This window comes from Megachile rotundata, chromosome 14, assembly GCF_050947335.1.
Source record: "Megachile rotundata isolate GNS110a chromosome 14, iyMegRotu1, whole genome shotgun sequence".
NCBI lineage: Eukaryota > Metazoa > Arthropoda > Insecta > Hymenoptera > Megachilidae > Megachile > Megachile rotundata.
This window is the reverse complement of record NC_134996.1, coordinates 13087712-13109501: the sequence shown is the minus strand read 5'-3', so window position 1 is coordinate 13109501 and position 21790 is coordinate 13087712. Positions and strand designations below refer to the sequence as shown.

At 42.1% G+C, this 21790-nt stretch overlaps 1 protein-coding gene across 2 annotated transcripts in view; it reads left to right on the top strand.

Annotated features, from left to right (window-relative positions):
• The first annotated feature begins 8634 nt into the window (after positions 1-8634).
• NLG-4 (neuroligin 4) overlaps positions 8635-21790 on the top strand; it is a 281147-nt gene continuing 267991 nt past the window's right edge. The window contains exon 1 of one of the 2 annotated variants that reach the window (XM_012294952.2): positions 8635-9227. The gene's annotated coding sequence lies outside the window, so the exon portion shown is untranslated. The remainder of the gene's footprint in view (positions 9228-21790) is intronic. The other variant, XM_012294946.2, reaches the window with a different exon arrangement.

Sequence of the window (21790 nt, the reverse complement as noted above, 5' to 3'; positions counted from 1 at the left end):
TTAAAGATGTGTCTAAAGATGGTCTTACTGATCTTGTGTTATGAACGTCTACAAGTGAACATCCTGTTCCACATTTTACAGTCCCAGTCGATCAAAGAAAAAAGAGAAAAATTTGAACGCAACATGGAAACAGCAAGGAACAAATAAGAAACAGAGCAGGTTTGACAAGTGAACAGAAACGACACGGAAATGGAACCAGTGCGCTAACAAGGTAAACAATATGTTGAGAGGAACAAGCGACGGCAGAAGCAATACGAAAGAGACAATAGTAGAGACAAGACACGGTTAAAATGTTCATTACTGATTTACACACGCAAGCTGATCCTTTCGGAACAACTAACAAGAGAATTTCCTTCGTTCATCCTGTACGTTCGCCGAAAATCACAATCTAATTAGAGCAACGTGGTAAAGTTTAAACAACGTAGGTTTAACTGTAGCGAGCGCGACGTCGATTCAGCAACGAAATACGATTTAGCAAGCTCGCCTATGACGCGTACAAAGGCCGATACACGCGTTCCCGTTTTCCTCGTTGGTTTCCACGGTTATGGTACATCTCTTTATTTTCACAGTCCATTATTCCGCCCGGGAAAAAGTCGGTAAGGTAAGAAGAAGAATTCACCGATCATTGGCGTAGCTAGGATTTTTGTTCAAGAGGGTTCCACACTTCACCACACACGAAATCGTAATGCGTTTTTATGTATAAGTCTTATAGTTGTTTCGGTGTCATATTTCGGCGAGTAGAATGTCGATGATATATCAACGATGTATCGTGTTGCATTTCGACGCAGTGTGTTTCGATACTTGATACGTCAGTGTGTCGGCACACGTGTCACACATCGACGTTGTACGAATAGCCACACCTTAGATCCCGCGTTTTATCTCCGCTTTCCAAGGGTGCCAAGATCTCCAGCTACTTACGCCAATGTCACCGACAAAGTTCGATCTCTCCAGATCGTATTCCGTCCAAGTCTCCAGTGTTTCCAGCGACATATCCACAGGCGATATCGATTATCGGATGTTGGAGTGATTAAATGCATCTGCGAGGCGTAACGTTTCAGCCGAAGCTAAACGATCCGCTTTACTCGTAAATCATGGAACGCTGCGTTTCGTCTTTTCTCTGTTCCTCTTGTGTCTCCCCGTGCACGGAATACGCTATGAACCTCGGAATTTTCCAGCTCCTAATTAAGTGATATCGATTGGGTGTATCTGCGGCTACCGGTGAATCCCTCGTACCGGCTGCGATCGATCGTGTTTTCACGCTTCGATGTTTGCTACGAGGGATCAAGGCGCAGCCAATCGCGTAGCTGGTGACACGCGTCAATCAACCCTTTTGGCGCTGCGAGTAACGACGGATTACGGATACTTGAACGGTTATCTGGTCCATGTGCCCATTCCGATGCCATTCCGATAATCCCATCTTGGATAAGACGATTCCGCGTTTATGTAGAACTGTCTATTTTTGGGGCGCAATAAACTACCAGCGTACTACATGATCCACACGTGACTCTTGTCATAAAATCGCCTCGAACGTATATAACAGCCATATTCCAACAATACCCAACAATTTCCTCGTTATCAAAGTCCAGCAATATTACCCAACAAAGAAAATGCTTTCCCCCACGGACCAATGAAATTTCCCGTTATGGCGAGGCGTAAATTACACGAAACCGGACAACAAGGTCCCGTTTATCGGCGAGGATTCCAAGGGATCTGGACTGTGGCTCGTTTCTTCGCCGTCGTCGGGATTCCAGCGGTTCTTTTGCCCTGGTAATTAATACAGAATGCGGGAAATCCCCCATACGGGGCAGAGGGCAGACGGCCGGGGAAAAAACTGTGGCCAGAAAGAAAGGAAAGAGGGCGAAAGAACGCGACGTGGCAATTCCGGAAACACGGTCCTCGTCTATCTATAATGAAATCTCCAGCAATATTTTCATCGCGGTGACTTGGCCAGGACTGCGACGACGCTGGAAGCTGTTCGGACACTGCGAACCGAGCTAATGTTCCTCTCGCCGTAATCCCGTCGACCTTTTAAACTTTTGACTCTAACGGGGCAACTTTTGCCCCGTCATTTTTTTACCCCGAATGATGAATGTGGAATCATGGTTTCAACGGATTACTTTGAGCTTTTGAAGCACGAACATCAATAGACTGCGGGATCATAAAAATCTGGCTTTTTCTGAAATATTTGCCTGACAAATTGGCAACTTGCTGATCCGAACGTGCCACGATGTGAAAATGGCATTTAATGCTTTTGGCGAGGGAAGAGACGTGGCTCGAACGAGTTCGGTGAAACTTTTACAGGTTAAAAGAAAAACAAATTATCGCGCAAACTTACCAACATCAACAAGGTTTCAAGAAAATCGACATCCACGGTTAAACCGTCGACAGAGAAAAAGGGACGCTTGTTAGGGGGCCAGGTTTTTCCTCCGCTCGTTACTGAAACTGGCTTACGTATCTGAATCATCAGCGAGCCCGCTTCCGTTTCCGTTTCGACCCGTTTCCTCCCAGTCGCCTCGTGCTTTGCCCACTCGTTACAGATTTCTATTTCGTCGCACGACTCGAATTGAAAAAGGTATACCCCGTATTTCATTTTATTTCCACTTCGACAGCGGATACACCGGGAGCCACCATTCGTGACTGCCACCCTTAAAGCTTGTTATTTTTCCTCGATTTTCAACCTTTCCTTTCCTGTGTAACATTAGATTTTTCCGAGGAAAGTGGCCGAGGGACATACATCCTTCGGGAATTATTCCATGAGATGATTCTGCTAACTTCACAAACTCGTGCCGATAAAATAAATCGCTTTTATGTTTCACTTCAGTATCTGTGGTCTTAGCTTCTATGGCTTCTAACTTTTCCTAGGAATTAACTAAGCTCTAGTTTCACTCAATCTATTAAGTTTAATCTAATTAAGTACAAGTTCCTTATCAATACGTTTGAACTGAGATGGGACAGAAACTCAAGTGAGAGGAATGAATATTTATCCAGAATTAGAAGTCTGATTATGGCACAAACATATCCCAAATTCGTGTAAATGAAGTGTTAGCGTATCTAGAACACGTGGTTGAACAATCATTTTGAAGCTCGCAAACCATCTGTGTCCCGTTTTGCTCGGGTGAAGTCCATTTTGCGTTTACCGAAACTCCTCAGTGATTTCCCGAAAGTGAAACTCGATTCAACAGGGAACAACGCCGGGGAAGAAAGCGTCGGGCAATTTCATTTGATTACATTTCACGAACACTCTTGTCGCAAAAGTTTCAGCAGCGTGGCACTCGGTCAACCACGTTACCTTCCCCGGCTGCAGCTGGCGCTACGCGAGGTCGACACGGCGGTTGATTCGTTTTGTTTCGTGGTCTAAATTGAATTTTGCTCGGGCGTATTCGTCCGTTTTCTTTCCATTCTTTGAGGATCGTCGTCCCGCGAGCAAATTCGCAAAAGAGGAAGAGTGGCCGAGCGCTGACAGCTGCTCTCGAAACCAGTCACCTTCTTTCGCTGCCTCTATCTCGCCATCAGTGTGTCCTGAGACGCGGTCGACAGGGTGATTCATCTTCCGGGAGGGGATTATAGCTAGCTGACTGTACGGGAAAGCTCCTTGTCTTCCTTTCGTGTCAGCTTCTCCCTTGCTTTTCCTCCTCTTCTTGCTCGCCTTCTTCCGATCTCACCAGTTTGATGACTGCCACTTCCTTCTCGACTTCTGTCGTTAAATCAACGACTTTTATATTACCACTTCTTTATTCCCGAATGTCCACCTGTGCCTAATTTTTGAAGTATCATTGGATTAGCTGAAGTCAAGTTTCAATCAACCAGCACGAAATTCAATAATCGTCACATATGGTTGTAGAGAAGTTACTTTATGTACTAATAAGTAGTTAGCAAGGTAGATGTAAGTGAATGAATATGCCAGATTAAATGTCAGGATTCAGCTGGATCTAAATGGAACACATTATGTGGCTCAATTGCTACATATGGTTGTAGAGAAGATACTTCATGTACTAATAAGTTAACAAGGTAGATATAAGTGAATGAATATGCTAGATTAAATGTCAGGATTCAGCTGGATCTAAATGGAACACATTATGTGGCTCAATTGCTACATATGGTTGTAGAGAAGATACTTCATGTACTAATCAGTTAACAAGGTAGATGTGACTGAATGAATATGCTAAATTAAAGTCAGGATTCAACTGGATCTAAATGGAACACACGTGGTCCAATTGCCACATATGATTGTAGAGAAGTCACTTCATGTACTAACCAGTTAACAAGATAAATATAATTGAATATACTAGAATAAGAGTCAGATCCCGCAGCATCCAAACGTACCACATTAGTGGTCCAGAAATTAATAAATTCCTTCAGAAGCATTACTTAGCGCACACTTTGACATTACAGTTTGTTCACTCGCTGTCCCTATCTTGTTACAGTCCCGTTAGATTATATCGCCCTAGGGAACACCCGGCAGGAGGAAGCAAAGGGACGACTAGTAGAAGGGACTCGTTACCCAGGGCGAAGTAATTGCCGCTTATCGATCGAATAGAAATATAGATGACACATTTAGTTACGATACGACGGGTACAGGTGTTCGCAGATGGCTAAGAACTAACTAGTAAGTTCAGCGTCCCCGGGGACAACCGTGGCTGAAGATGCCGAACGGAAGTTGAGGCTAGGACGTTCGCAGCAGAATTCCGTGACACGGGAATCGTGAGGATGAGTTTAAGAAACTGACACCGACACGTGAGATGTTTGCCAGAGAAAATGATCCGGCGATCGGTGTCTCAAACTACTGTGACAGCTGTTTGTATTTTAGTTTGCAAATTGTTCATTGCCTCTCAAATGTTCCTGCTTAACTTGAATGAACCTCTGTCATAAATTGTGAGAACAGAGTTTTTTTATAGAACCTCATTTATTTTATAGAGCCTCAGAAACAAGTTGGACACAAATTGAAATTTGGACATCCATGTAGGGACATATGTGAGACAGTATGTGACAGTTCTTTCATATGTAGACCCTAGTCTGCACATTTAGTCTTCAACTTCTGGTACAAACAAAATATTTGACTTATGTTACTTTTTTAAAACGGAAGTCTACAATATTTAAAAAAAATCTTGAGTGTATAATGTGTCTCATATGAGGATCCTCATATGAGGTATAATAAGTTATGTGGTTTATGCAGTTATCGGAAAAGCTAGGAAGTGATCAGAAATGGACAGATAAGAGTTTTATCTTCCGAAGAGTAGGATGAAGAAATAACGCACGTCCTGTGCCCTTTCGCAGGTCGGTTAGGTGCGAAGCAGAAACTCGCTGAAAGTGGATAGGATATGCGCCCCAAATGCCACCACAGCCGTTATAACTTTAACCGAGGCGGTGAGTGCGAGCTGGTGTGCGCTCGTCTGTGTTTCCTCCTCGGTATATCTTCGTTCAAGAGATGCACGCACACCCCGTTTCCAAACCCCTATATTAGACGAATTCTTTGACTTCGAAAAAGCGTGTTGCGTCTTCTTCGAACGTTTCCCTGTGAAGAAAATGCGACTGGTTTTTCGAAGATGGCTTCCTGAAATGATGTATAATTCAGGAATATTCTTAAAAAATTTGCAGAGATATTCAATAAAGTCTTATCTATGATTTCACCCTTGAACATCTTTACAAACTTAACACTTTACAAAAATTATAAAAATTGTTACTCGATCAAAGTTGTAATGATTTACCCCATTTTTATTCTTGTCAATCTATCACTATAACAGAAGTCTGACAAAAATAACTTTTGTACTTTTATCTCCTGCTCGAGAAAATGATTCTTGGTCCCTTAAGATTTTGAGGACTTCAGAACGGTTTCCTCCTTAAATACTATAAGTGGAAGTCTCCCCACGGAAAAATTTCCCGTCGAAGACCACTTTTCCTTACGCGTTTACTGTCACTTCGTTTCCGCTGGAATTCTCGACAGTGCATTAAAAGATTGAACGCGAGAAGTAGTAAAAGTAGTCGATTTAAGAATACGGTTTATGGCGATAATATATTCTGTAAGTAACTGCATACATTGAGGCTATAATTGCGCGGGGGTGGGAACCATTCTTTCCATTGCCGACACGATGCGATTAATTGGCAGGGAAGCAGGCGCAGATTTACGGTAATGTCTTTTGTTAGTTACCGGAGTCAATAATGCGGATTCCAAAGGGGAGATATAGCGAGGATGTGAGTTAACTGAAGTACACGAATCGGAGGAACAACGCTATAGAAGTGTTATAATAATTGGTGACTTAAAAATGGAAGACTTCAAGTTTCAACTTGAAATTGACACTGCATAAACTTCGATTTTGAATTAAAAAAATTTTTTAATAACCGACATTTTTTGGGTTCTGACAAATAATTTTTAAATAAAATTCCCCTCGAAATTCCAATTATGATAATATTAAAAAGTTAATTAAGATTGCAGGTTCACCTCGTTTCGAGCAGCCATATTACTTAATAAAAGTATTTTTCTTCATCCTTTCATTTCCTCCGACCTCAATTAACTTTTCAATTTATTCAGGAATATACTTTAGTCAAAGTTCCATCTGGAAAATATCCAATTTTTAATAAAGGTTTAAAAATAGTCTCAAATATCAAGTCATCTTTATATGAACTGTAATTATATCTCGAAACGTTTCAACATTGTAAGCGGAGGACCCTTGGGGCTACGTTACGTCTTCGAGCAATTGTCTTTGTCGCGGTCTCTGTAAATTCACGCACCGAGGGCGTTAAACGCGGTGTCGAAGAAAAAGGAAACGTTGTAACGGCGGTTCACGTTCGGCGGTATCGGCAACTTTGGACGACATAGAAATTCGCGATAAGGAACCACATTTAAACGAACTTCCGTTAAAAGTTTGCCGGAAGTTTCATTCATTGAAGTTCCCGGCTAATAAAAGTTTCCGCTTTAATTTCCTAGCGAAGGGCTGATAATTCTTTGCATCGGAGAATGCTTTATGCGTCGAATGGTGAGAGCAGTGTTTTATGCTGCCCTTTGATAAAGGATTTTCAATTCGAAAGGCAAATCGCGTTTATCTCTTTTTTATGTTCGAATAAAAAGGAACTTGAAAAGTTTCGATTCGAACTTTGGGAAACACATTGAAGCGACAGTGTTGATACTTATCGGCCGTTGAAAAATGAAGTTTTAAAGTGTATAGGGTCACGGCAAGTCCCTAGGCAATCGACAAAGTCACCAGAAAGTGTCCTTCCGTTGGCAGAACTGAATCGATAGTCGCTGTCTCTTCTCAAGCGGAGTCTGCGCCACGAAGCTCGGCCAGCTTTGCCGGTGTTTTCGTGCTGAAAACCGTCTTTTATTCCTCTTTGGCCAGATTGTAGATTTAAAAAAGATGAGCTTCTTCAAGTAGAATGAGTTATATTTCTACGGATGAAAACGTTACTTCTTTTAACTTTATAGAGCGTTTATTCAGTAAATGACCAGAAAGTAACTATCCAAGTTTTCTTGTTAATAACTTTTAATTGCTTCGAGAAGTAAAAATTCGTCGGTTTGTTTAAAGGGACGAGGTAATTAGATGAGGTAAACGTTCGTGAAGTCATGTTTTGAAAAACTGACTTCTTCTGTTTCGCTGTCTTCTTTAATTTTTTAATTAAATTTCGATTATAAATTCAAGAAGAATTTAAAAAATCCTATTTTGGTACATTGTGATTATGTTAATCGGATTCATCATTAAAAATATCGACACAAAATACTGATGTACAACTTCAGTTTTAGTTTACAGCATTCAGGAATATGTAATGGTATCGCAGTTCGTGCGCTTTTAAGCGTAGAACATTTCAAAACGTGAAAGTCTACATTTTCCACTAAAGGTAACGAGCAAAAAGTGGAAACGTTTTCAAAATGTTCAAATGCGCTCACAAATCATTTACACGTATCATAACATAAATAAAAACCGAATAATTTTTGCGCAATTATAAAATAACTTTGTAGTGAAGGGTTCGAACAAACAGCGAGCAATCAATCAGAATTGTTCGTATCATTAATTATAAATAACAAGCGAAAAATGGACATACAAGATGTTTAAATACACTCACAAATCCTTTACCTTACAAAAACATAAGCAGGAAAATAATTTTTGTGCAATTGTAACTTTGTAGCGAAAGGTTCGAACGGACAGCGATCAATCAATCAGAATTGTTCGTATCATTAACTATAAATAACAAGTAAAAACTGGAAATATATAATGTTTAAATGCAATTACAAATTCTGTACCCTACAAGAACATAAATACAAAAATAATAATTTTTGTGTAACTATGACTTTGTAGTGAAAGGTTCGAGTAAACAACGACTGAATAGTTCTGAGGAGTTAATCCTGAATTAATAGTCGATCCGTTTGTCCAAAAAACATCACGTCGGCAGGTAGGAACAGTTCCGCGGAGCGTAAACAATAATCCGTGGCAGTAAGGCAGCGGCGGCAAAGCCAGGAGGAAAGGCATTATTAAAAGCCGATCCTCTCGGTTCAATCTGAAACACGTAGAACGAACGGGTAGGTCGAAAGAGCCCGCTGAAAGCGTTGGTCGATGTCCGGTCGGTAGGTTAAATTCGCAGGATCGACCGTGGCGCGCTTCCTCGACGCTGGGGTAGCTTTGGGGGCGCTTGCGTCGCGATGCGCGAAAGCTCGCAGACCTTCTCATTCCCGTGCCGTAGTTCGTCTCGCGAGCTTCGACGCGACGTTACGTGTTGTCGGTCGCGTTACGTGCCACCGTTTCGATTAACCGCGTCCCCTCCTTTCCAGTGTGACAGTGCCGTGATCCTTTCGTTCATCCCCTTCGAGAGGCCGTGGTCGCGAGACCACCTGGCATCATCGACGGCGACAGCGTGACGCCGGACAAATCAACGAGATGACGTTTGATGCCTTCGAGCTTCCTGCGAACGTTCCTCTGTTCGATCGTGCCGAACGATCATGATCGAAACAGCAGCGAATTAAAAAACAACGTGACACGCTGTCCCTTTGACCCACCCCCTCGGTGCGACAGGAGAGCCTGTTCGGTGTTTGTGTTTGTTTGTACAACAGTGTCGTGTGATTGTTTGTGCACATGTAAGGACCAGGAGTTTCGGTAACAAGGGATGCACTTTGAAAATACTCAGATTTGGTTAGTGCGATTCTTTGGTCGCGTGGTTCGTGTGCGTTCGTGTCGACGATCCTGCGTGTGAATTTGTGTTGGAGTACAGTGCACCCTTCGAGGAACTACATCCCTGCGATTAAAGTAAGTCCGAATGAATAGTTCCACTTCTTGCGCGGTTTCTTCCTTCGGGTTAATTAGCAGAAACGCCCGGCCGGCATGGACGGTAGGATATAGGGGTCAAGGGGTTACAAGATTCTTTTCTTCTTGCTTTCTCGAATTGATCGCGTCGTTGAGCTTGAACGCGACTCGATGGCTGACAGTGATGGATTCGACCTCCGAGAATCGTTCGCGTTTAAATTACTATCCGTTAGAGGGAATCTGATTTTAGGGTTGTTCGAGATGTAAATATTGAGCGCGTTTCTCGTTCTACTACCATATGTGCACACATTTCATTCTGATTTAACCTGTGAAGGTCAAATTGTTCCCCTGTGGGGATATTACGCTCGTAACCTGGAAAATCAAATGCTTTACTGAGCTGATCTTTGTAGCTGTTATCCTGGTATCCAATCGTTGTTTCACTGTTTCATTTTTTGAAAATGCCACGTGTACACGTTGGTAAAAGTCCATTTTCAAATTGAATTTAAAAGAGGGAATATAACTTTGACAGGTTTGTATTTTATCTCCGTTCTCGACAAATTTCAATAAATATTGCTTCTAATGGCATACAGATAGAATAATTATAAAATTCCTCAGGTAGCAATTCGTTGAATAATTCATAGGAAAACAAGGAAAACACGGGGCCATGAAAGAGTTAAATCATAGAACAACGACCCGAACCATTTGCAAACAAACAGCACCCGGTGTGGTTCCGCTCTCAAACGTATTAATAATTCACCAACGCCGTTACCTTAAATTTCTCGTGTCCAATATTTACTCGTTGCAACGTTATAAATCGCTCCATCTCCCGTTTCAAAATTTCATCTCTCCCCTTTCCAACCAACCCCGGCCGAGAAATAAATTTAAGCGCGTTGCACCGCGTCGCGATGTTTATTTATAGCGAACATTACACGACGCTTAAACGCAGTCAAGAATATTCTTGGCTCCTCTTTCGTGAAATGTATCGATTCTCTACGTGTAAATGGGTTCTTCGTAAGCGGCTCGACTGCACGCGACACAATGTATTAGCCCGGCTTCCATCAATAATTTGCATAAACCACCGTCGAAATTTACGCGTCAGGCGGTGGCGCGATGTTCCGCGCGAACTTGAAAGTGGATTACTGCTTATGGCCAGACCGGGCCGATTTATGCGGTCATTACACGCCTGTAAGGTCTTAATTACTCGCCGCGTTTCGATGTAGCTTTAAACCCCAAAGAAACTGACACGTCGTTATGAATTTTCAAACTGTTGTCACATGCATTCCTTTTTCCTTGTTTTTAGTCGATTCTGAAACAGCTTCCAACTTTTTTAAATGGACGCATTAATTGATACGAAACGATGGGCAGATCAAGTGCACGTCGAACAGCCCGAGGGTATCAAAGCACCAGGTGTGGATCGATGATATCGGCTCTTTCTATTATCGAGGTTTTAAATTTACAAAATTGTATTTATTTCGAGATGTAAAATATTAGAGATCTGGTGACTCAATTTATGTGATACTCGGTATAAAATGCAGGGATTACTTGGACTTGTGATGCAGATATCCATTTCCGGCGACATAATCGTAGTTGATATAGCAAGCTAATCCTTTCATTGGCATCTGGCTGACGATATTCATTGCGCGTCGCTTTTGTTTGCTCTAATAGCAAATCCGTCGACACGCGAGACTTAACGTTTCGCTCGAACACGCAGCCAGCCGACAACTACGAGAGGATATTGCGTCTGTATCAATATCGCTGGCTCTGATAGCCGAGAAACGAGCGGCTGGAATACGCCAACGGGGATATTCGCTCGGATATCACCAGAAGGATGTTTGTCCTACGTTTTGGCCAGCTTGACGTCTCTACCAGTTTTCCGGTGTATGTTCGGGCTTCGAGACGATACATGTGGATAAGATTCGACTAGGATCATCCCCTTCCGGCGGAGCGTACCGTCTGACTTGGCGTATTTTCGAACGAGAAAACGCGAATTGAATCTGTATCAATTTTCCATGGAACTTTCGAACAGGTCTCTAACTTCTGTATCTCGATGAATTCGATATTTATCGCTGTTACTCGTGCGCGAAACGATCATCGATTTTATTTATGATTAAATACAAACTTCTTTCATCGACACTCTCATAGAGGCCTTTTCTGCATTATTCATTTTTCCTAAACTATTCGTCCCTTTACGATTACCCGATGTGTAAACACAAAGTTTACCTACGTTATTTCTTTTCGGAATAACGAGCAGAGTGAACTATCTGATTGAATAAAAATTTAAGAGGCAACCTGGCTGAAACGTGCCTGGCAGCAAATGTTGCCAGAGATATTTACTCCGCGAAAGTCGACGTCCATCAGTTTCAAGCATGCAAATATCTTCTAACATGAAAAATGTTCTCCGAGCCGATATCACGTTGCTATCTTATTCGATCGTATCTAAACTTTCGAGTAAGCAGCAACTGTATGGAATCTGGATATCCTAGTTATGTTCTTCTTGCTATACAGTACAGATTATCGATAGCTGATCTATTGCTACTTTCTATTTGGATGTGGAGATATATGGATCTGGGGATACATATAAACATGTATAAGATACGGGATAGATAGGTAGGGTAAGGCAGCAGGGATCTAGAGATGCAAGGACTACAGAATCCGTCATGTGAACTTTGAGGAATTTGAGGAATGTGGATGTGGAGATTTGATGTAGCATTCTGATATTGGTATCTGTAGAGCAGGAATTTGGAAACTCAAGATTTAGGGAATGTAAGGATGTGGTGATGTTCTGAAGATATTGGTACCTGGATAATAGAGATTTGGGTCCAGAGATTTGGAGATTCAGGGTTTTGAAGATATTAGTAGAGAGCAGGGATTTGGGTCTCCAGATTTGAGGATTCTGGAGATGTAATAATTTAGAGAATATGTATTTAAAAATGTGGGGATATTCACAGGCTCAGAAATTAATTTGGAAATATAGAAATGAACATCAACAGAGTTATCAACATCCCCATATTTCACTCAGAGATTTTTCACTCCCTCAATAGAGGACAGAAGTCCAAGTTCGGGTCATCATCGCGTCAGTCAGAATGCATTTCATCAAAACTTGCGGCTTTTCATCCAGCTACGTCGGGGTAGATCCCTATTCATCCGTCGACGAGAGCAGCGGCTCGATCTCGACAAACGGCGGCAAGGTGGATTTGGAGAATTCGATTTGCGATCGGCTACTGGTAAACTGATTCCTCGTGAAGTTGATCGCGAAGAGCCGAGTCCAGGAACGTTTACGGGGAAGTTAGGGAAGTTGGCACCGCTGTCGAGAAGTCTTTTGAGGCGTCACCAATTTTGGACGCTGGAATATTAAATTCCGTGTGACTAACGGTTAGACTGGAATTCTGGTAGATCGAAGACCCGACTTCTTGCTTCGTGTCCAATCAATTCTGTTTTCTGTTGAATAGGGAATTGATTGCAGAAAATTGGTTGTCTGGAAAGGGTGTCTCTAAAATTATATTCTTGATTATTCTTTTATTGAGATAACTGAAACTCTGTGCTTGACATTTGACTTCTTGTCAATTTTTAAAGTCATAGACTTCTTATCAATTTTTAAAGTCATAGACTTCTTGTTAATTGTTTAAAATCAGAGACTTTTTGTCAATTGTTTAAAATCATAGACTTCTTGTTAATTGTTAATAAACTTAGGTATCAATCAGATATGAAAATTGACATCTTTTGTTAAATTAAAAACATTGAAAGGAATTAAAATAAACATGAACCAGCGAATATAAGACTTGTTTTAGCAATTAATATTTTTAGGAAGAATTCCTTTTGGCACCCCATTCTACATACAAGAGAAAAATGTGTACAGTTACGGGGCAATAAATTCGGTCCCTTAAATCGAACCATCGTTCAAATTGCTCTGCATCCTCGCTTCAGCTACCGGCACTCACGTTTCCGGCAAAAGAACGTCTCCCATCGGTGCTTCGACAGACATTGAAATCTCCCCCTCCCCGACTGTTTTCGAAGGTTTAACGTATACCCCGGAATATTGCGCCACTTTTCCACGGGATACTCGCCATAGGAGAAGTAATACGAATTCGAAGCACGTAATCCATGCTCCGCCGTGTGTCGCGGAAGATAAATCAGCCGTTTCCCTTCCCTACACAGAAGAAATTTTCCTCGATCGTTGAAGATCGCCGGCTCATTGGCTGCCAATCGCGCGAACCTTTCTGTGAAACGTGATTTTTAAATGGTCATTTACATTCTCATCAAAATCCCAATTTTCCGAGACATTTAGCTTATAACATTAGGTATAAATTAAAAATAAAGTAATCTTTACAGTATACATTACATAGAGATAAGTTGATCATCTCTATATAATAGACAGTACAAAATTGCACTGATTTCTATATGGCAGAAGGTAACAAAATTTTGTGTTACAAAATGTGACCATAACCTAACCAGTCATTTTGATTGATCGGTTAAGCGCAATCTTAAGCAAGGGTGTTTATATGAATGGAATTCGCGTGCAATGTCACGAGAGGTATTTAACGTCAAAGGATTTGAAATCTAATTCATAGCGACAACGATTTAGCGTTTAGCGTATCGCTGGAGCTGAACGCGATAGCATCAACGACGCTGCATGAATAGCCAAGCAAGAAATGGAACCGGTAATTTTTCACCTTTTGCGGCGGTGAACGAATCAGAATGAAAGTTTTACGACCTCGGCTGACTGTACGGCTAAAATTTCGACGCGTTACTTTATTCTTTTGCTTTCATTTTAATTTCCACCGTTCCTGTTTCTGTTCCAACGCCACCCCCTGTTGGTGCCACGCGAGAAATTATTTTTACCGTTTCCAACGATCGTAACTCGCGGCTAACGAGTTAGCCGAAGATCGTTCTGGTGATTCCAGCGTGTTCTTTTGAAAGTACGGAATCCATTTCGCCCGTTTCGGATAATAGATAACGATGTCCAGAAATATCAATGCTTTCATGAACCTTTTCTTCTGATTATTGCATTATCTTTCATTTTTAAAGTACGATTACAATAACGAAAAGAAAAGATATTGCATATGAAAATCTGTGACCCCGTTCAATATTTATCGATAGCTTTCGAGGAGACGAAGGATCTCCCTGTTTCGCCGCAGCATAAGACGGACGACTTCACAAAACTCGATACGTTTCAATGGAAAATTTGTGAAGCGACTCGAGCTCGCCACAGATGCACCAGGTTAAATGGTCCATCCGGTTCCAGCAGCGTCTGGATACGTCCGTTGATTTATAGAAAAAGTTCTCGGAGCACTCGAAAGCTTATTTGGTCGCGGCTTCGAAAACTGTACGAGGACTTTGCTACCGATCCTCTCTGAAGTTTGCCTCTGTAAAAAGGATCGGAGTTGGAATCGCGAGAATATTCGGAAAGCTTAAGATCGAAGCGGCAGAAATTGATACAGCGTCGTTGATTCTAAGGTGCAATTTGCCCAGCAACTTCACCCGAACAATTCCTGCGGATATAAATCGAGAAGCGTGTCTCGATTTCGTGATTTAATTCGATCGACCCGTACGCAATATCTCTGCGAGTTCAAAGCGTCGTTGGCCAGCGTGGAAGCTGGCCAAACGCGAAATGCATGAAACTCTGTCTCTCTCGCGGTGCCTGCTGGGAGCCGGTGAAAAATGTTTCGTTTTACGGCTCTAACTTCGGGATCGTCGTTTAAGCAACATATCGTGGACGCGACCGCTGAAAGCCCCGGCGATTTCTGGCTGATCGGAGTTGGCAAAACATTTCGCGCGGCCACGTTACTCTCTTTGTAATTGTCGGCTGAAAATTGGGAATCGTACACGATATGTTTATGACCGGCGACTAGAAATGGAGCCGTGATAGCCGAGGATGAACGAGTTTAATCAACGAGGAGTTGTCATTTTCCTGCGAACGCTTTCAATCCGCCTAAATTATACCAGATTTTGCTCTTTGACTTCTAGGAACTCGTTCGAAAAGTTTAGGAAATGCTGGGAAGAGGGAATTTTAAGGAAGTGGACCGCAAACGTGTGGACCTAATGGAAAATGTAAAAATTTGAAAGTCAGAGTTGTAAGCAAAAAAGGTCTCGATTTCCGTCCAGACTTTTCGAAAACGAGTTTCTGCCTTGGCTGGATATTTCGCGCTGGATTTCCGGTTTATTGTTCCGTTTCGTTCAGGAGGGGCTGCTTTTCCGCAACGGACGATATCGGCCAATCTCGAACGTCATGGTGTGGGTAGAGGAGCAATCATTGTCCGTGGCGTAACTCGATTCCCGCCGGCTTCGCGAGGACGATTGGCTTCTGGTAGAAATCGAGTCCACGTGGCCCCTTAATATCCTCGAGTGTTAGGATCTTAAGGAAAGATCAATAGGGTCGACCCGCTTCGATGGCCTCCGGCATCCGATATTCCGGCAAAAACAACGCACGAGACAATCAGGCTTAACTGGGTCCTTTTGCGAAGATAAGAAATCTTTGCCCGCTGTGAAATCACGATATCGGTAAATCTTGCTCTGTCGATATTTTGGCGCCCGTTGATCTTGATTTCCTTGGGGAGATTTATGTATTTAGGGGCTCTTATTACGAAGATATATCAATGAAATTCCACGGTACATCTGAATACATCAGAATGTCAAGGGGTGGAAGATGTGAGAAGTCACCCTGAATTGACGGAGTCCTCGAAATTGGTCTCTGAATCGATCCTTTCGCTTTTGGCAAGTGATCTGAGAAGTAAATTGCCTCAAATGGGCGATAACATTCCCCATTGACGACGGTTACGGCTGTTGCACAGGTTACTAGGGTGCAATCTCATCCACTGGCATCAGCAACGATGCGTACGCTGGCTTCGCACCTGGCCGTAACACACTGCACCCATTTGTGGAACTTCTCTGCGGTAGATCTCTAACCTTACTAGTAGTTACTTGGTATTACAAAGTTCTGGGAAGAACCTTATAACATCTTATAAACCATATGACACTAAAATATCGAACATATGACCTAACCATATCACGTATCAAACCATGTCACGTATTCACTTGAGGATGAAACAGCAACAAATAACAACATAACCTTAAGTGATGATAAACTTAACCTAACAGTACGAGTTTATCTCTCGCAAGAGCACATAGATTTTCGAGTCGTAAGGCTCCTTTGAATCTCAAGCCATCTGGAACACGTTGATGAGTTCTTCGTGGTGCAATAACACGTTCCTGGGCCCCGTCCCCTCTTGTTCCTACCCCGACCGCGAAATGTCTGCTGCATATATGCAGTAATGTCCAGGAGATACTCGACATATCTGCGTGACGTCTCGAGGGTGCAGATGTCGTATCAGAGCATTAGCATCGGTCTCAGGGTAGCCCGGTGATTTTCGAGAACATCTCGGAAATGTCCTCGATATTATCTTAACGGTGCGCAGCGTCGATGGTCCGCGCAGTCACTGTTATTGATATTTATGAAGGGATTGTTTCCGTTCTGATCCCTCAGATCAGGGATGAGTGAAAAGGGCGACTTTCAACTGTAGAGGCAAAATGTGAACTTATTGTCTTGGTTGATACGTAAGGGTATAAGGGTTGATACATACATAATATAGATGTTGATTTCGTAAATAATATAGTCACATGTATGTAGTGTATAATTGAATCTGAATGATAAATGCAACATACAGGCTTTATAACTAAATTTAATTCTAACTAGATCTTCCTAACATCGCTCTAATCTCATTCCAACTAAACGAAATGTCTTTCTAACTAAAAATTGAGGCATATACATCAACTCCCAAGCCCCTAATTCTACCAACTGTAATCGCAACCTGAATCCTAATTCTACCCTGATCCCCCGTGTATAGCCTAATGCATCCTCCCCAACAGAATGGAAACGTATAACGCGATAGAAAGTTCCTTTCAAACCGTATGTCGTGTCATCGCGCAATTTTTCCGTCCTTTGTCGTCGTTGCTGCAACCACGAGGATTTCCGCGACAAAAGCGATAAATCCAGCGTCTGTCCGCCACGCGGAACTGACCCGCGAGAACCACGTTCACTTACACGAAGGAAGCTTCTGGAACACTCTGGGAGCGATGCACTTTACCACAATACCGTCTATCCTTGTCCATCCTCGAGGGAAGGGGGTCCTACCTCGCCTAGCGATGATTATGAGCCTGGCCCTTTGTGAACTTCGCCCAAAGTTCGCGACAACGTCCTCGCGAACAAATTTCCACGGTAAAAGGAAGACGAATTACTGTCTCGGGATGGTCGGAAACTGTGACTTCTTAAGATTCAAATCGTGGGATTGTGGACTTGGTTAGGTTAGGTAGTATCGTTTTTAATAATAATCAATGAAGTGACTTTCAGATGCAAGTGATAGAGTTGTATTTAAAGTCTTGAACTTGTCAGTCAAACATGATCAGACTTAGGATTATGATCAGACCAATTACACATGTGACTGTCACATGTATAAGTGTGATTTTCAACTGCAAGTGATGGAGTTGCATTTCAAGACTTGAACTTGTCAGTCAAACATGATCAGACTTAGGATTATGATCAGACCAATTACACATGTGACTGTCACATGTGTAAGTGTGATTTTCAACTGCAAGTGATGGAGTTGCATTTCAAGACTTGAACTTGTCAGGTCAAATGTGATCAGACTTAGGACTATGATCAGACCAATTGCACATGTGACTGTCACATGTATAAGTGTGATTTTCAACTACAAGTGATGGAGTTGCATTTCAAGACTTGCACTTGGCAGTCAAATGTGATCAGACTCAGGACTATGATCAGACCAATTACACATGTGACTGTCACATGTATAAGTGTGATTTTCAACTGTAAGTGATGGAGTTGCATTTCAAGACTTGAACTTGTCAGACAAATGTGATCAGACTTAGGATTATGATCACACCAATTGCACATGTGACAGTCACATGTATAAGTGTGATTTTCAACTACAAGTGATGGAGTTGCATTTCAAGACTTGAACTTGTCAGGTCAAATGTGATCAGACTTAGGACTATGATCAGACCAATTGCACATGTGACAGTCACATGTATAAGTGTGATTTTCAACTGCAAGTGATGGAGTTGTATTTCCAGACTTGAATTGTCAGTCAAACATGATCAGACTCAAGATCAATAAAACATGTTCCCATATCATATATTTCAGTGACTTTAAAAATAAAATACAGTCCTACCTGACATGAAAGTAAAATTTCGTGCTACTTGAAAGTATCGGTTTTTACGAGTTTCGACCCGAAAGGGACCTTATCCCAACATTGTCGAATTGAAGGGAGGGACTAACGCGTGATCACCGTAGAAGATCGTAAAGGCAGAGTGGGCCTCGTAAACAGCGGTGAATTCATTTTCGCTGTTATTCCCTCATACATATGCGATGGTCTAAACGTAGTAGGTGGCGCACCGGAGATTATGCAAAAGTATTCGCGCGTCCTAATCTCGCGTGTAGAACGCTGAATGCTCGAGCGGCGTCTCGGAGACGTGTGCAAGGCGTACGTGACACGCGTTAAGCAACGCTAAACGATCTACAAAGCGATCCGTATTCAATTAACGTTAATTCTATCGGAGAATAAAAGACGAAGTGTCAGGCTCCGAGGCATTAAACGCCTGCACGTGCTCGAAAAAGGAAACGAAATTGCAGGAAAACTGGTCGCAGTTTCGTAATTCGCAAGCAAAAAGACAACGCTAAGGAAGAAAAACAAGACCTCGAGCTGGAAGTTACTTAAGGAGGTTAAGTCGCGAACTCGTCGACTGTTTACGTGAAATTGAATTCGGTATCGGTGGATTTAAGTTGTAGCAGGTCATATTTGCTCGGCGCTGAACCGCTCCGCGTTTGAGTTGCGACTAAGTTAGTTTGGGTCAAGTCCGGCTTACGCGAAATTGGCTTAGATTTGAGTTACGCTCATGTTAGACTTGGATTAACTGGAATAGCTGTTGTTTAAACTGCTCCGGAGTTAGATTATCATTGGTAGGCGAGTTAAATTTCTAAATTCCATTACATTTAGCGTTGGATCTTGGCGACTTTCCAGCCTCTTACGATCATAACCCGATAACGCCATAACTGATATCGTTTCGCTGTTTACCTCCACTAAAATATGCTGTTATTAAACCGTCGGGTTTACTCGAAGATCAACTTATTTACCAGCACATATCGCAAGAGGCTAAGAAAATTCTCGTCATAAACTGGTCTTTGTCTCCGAGTTCGTTCGAACAGATTCGAGGATGCGTTCGCAAAAACATGCAACGGAGATGAAGAGAAAAGCGGAATCGGGTAAGGATAGAGTAGAGCCATGCCCGTAATATCGTCAAGATAATTCCCTTATCAGCATTCTACCTGAAACGTCACGACGTGATGGATCGACTTCTGTCGTAAGTAACCTCGTTTGCCGGCAAACGTGCCGTCTCTCCTGTTACCTCTTACAGATAGGATTTCACTGTCTTCCGGATGTTGGAAATGTTATAATAGTTGAATTAGAGCTGTAGACACAGAGCAAAGGTTGTCTCAGGCATGCACTGTACCTCGAGTAAACGATATACCCGTGTGTGCGTGCTCGGTGACGTAGGAACGTAGTCGAACCCGTCTATTTGCCACGAGTTCTATTCGATATTCCGGCGTTGATTAATATAGGGGCAAAATGTAGGCCAGTTCGACGAACATTATTGTTCGTATCTCGCGCCGTATTTTTATAAGGCTGTCGGGATGAAAGTCAATAATGTTATAGCATAGACTCGTTTTATCGTGAAATGAAGGATTAAATAAGCCGCACTGTATAGCGGAGCGGGGTTTTTAATAGAAGCGGCTTCCTCTATTTTTATCCGGGGGATGAACAGATTTTCAGGGAATTATAATTCATTTTGTGGCTCGTTCATTTTCATTCGTGTATGTGCCGGCTTTTTTAAAATTGCAAAGATGCGGCGGATTAGGTTCTTTTCAGTTAAATTTTGGTGAAATCTGTTGAAAGGACATCGGGCGCTCGTTGCAGTTCAAACGTTTTCTGTTTATAGTTGCTAATCTGCGGAATGCAGATTTATACGAGAATGCTAGAAACGCAATTTGAGTATTGGTAGAAATATTAAACGCGTATATTTCGAATGCGCGTTCATCCGTTTTTAAGGGATGAAAAGTTGCACGGTTTTTCAGCAACGGATTCAACTACGTAAACAAAAGTCCAAACAAATAATTTGTTAAAAAATAACATATTTCCGTGAATTTCGTTGGTAAAATTTCTCGGTGGATTTCACATAAATTTATACGTACAAACTGCGGGGATCAATATCAAAAATATGAACGCATTGGAACAGCGCTAAATATTATTAAAAATAAAAGGTTCATATTTTCTACCTATCGTTTCGAATTCAATATCGAGGGGTATTATCGTCCATTCAAAGCGTACGATCGTCACCGAAATAAAATGTACCAATTATCGAAAAATGTCGGATCCGAAACCGCTTCATCTGTAACCGCCGCTTCCAAAAAGCAAGTAAACGAACCTAATAATTCGTCTAGGCCGCTCGGTGCAATTGAAAAAGGCCGCATAGTAAAAGAAGAAAAAAAAGACACGTTTTTAAAGAGAATTACCGTGAAAGGAAGGGTTAAAGCGGCGTCATTCAGCGGCGGTGCACGGCTGGCAGGCAGGTTTAAAAAGGCAATTCAGCCGGGGAAAGACTTCTCGGTTTTCGGTGGTTTGAACACGAAAACGCATATAATGATCCGTGAAACGAGCGGCAAACAATCTTACCGCAAACGAGCTACGGCCGGACGAAATGGTCGATGCGCGCGATTCTGGCGGTCCTCAAATTTAAATTTAAATCGTCAGGTTTCCGCCGGCAGAAGCCGACCATAATGCGAAATACGCGGTGTCACTGCGCGACCGCGATAAACGACCCCCGAATTGCGTGGAGGCCTGAAACCGAATCCAGTTTCGAAATCAGTGAAGGTCCACCCTGCTGGAGATTTCAGATACGCAAATTTTTTCGAATAATTCGGAGGTTGAAGGTATTGACCTATCGGGGTCTGATAATTTTGGGAGAATTTTAAAATGAAGATCTGAGAGTCGGAAGATACTGAAGGTAGTTTAGGACTTTGGACATTCAGACCTTAGGGAAGTTTAAGGTTTGATAATTTTGGGAGAATTTTAAAATCGAGAAGAACCCAAAGGCAGAGGATCTTGAAGATAATTTGGGACTTACAGATATTTGAACCTTAGGGAAAGTTAATATTTGAATTTCTCTATGTTATGGTTTTGATATATTTTCCGCAATATTTTATTTAACGCATTGTAATATTACGCGGCGGTGAAAAATGGAGCTGCATTATTGCGGTCTATCGCGTGTTCCTGGAACTGCGCTTTTAAACCGAATCATTGCGGAAAAATAATTGCTACCCGCTGGGCAGTCGCATTTTATAAAATTACTCTGCCATGCGGAACGTGAACCTACCATTTTAAAACTTCATACGTTTCCACGTAAACGCGATGATGAAATTTTTAATTCCGCATTAAATCAAACTGGCGCGAGAAGTCAGACATTCACGATAACAATATATAAGCCAAACTTGAGGA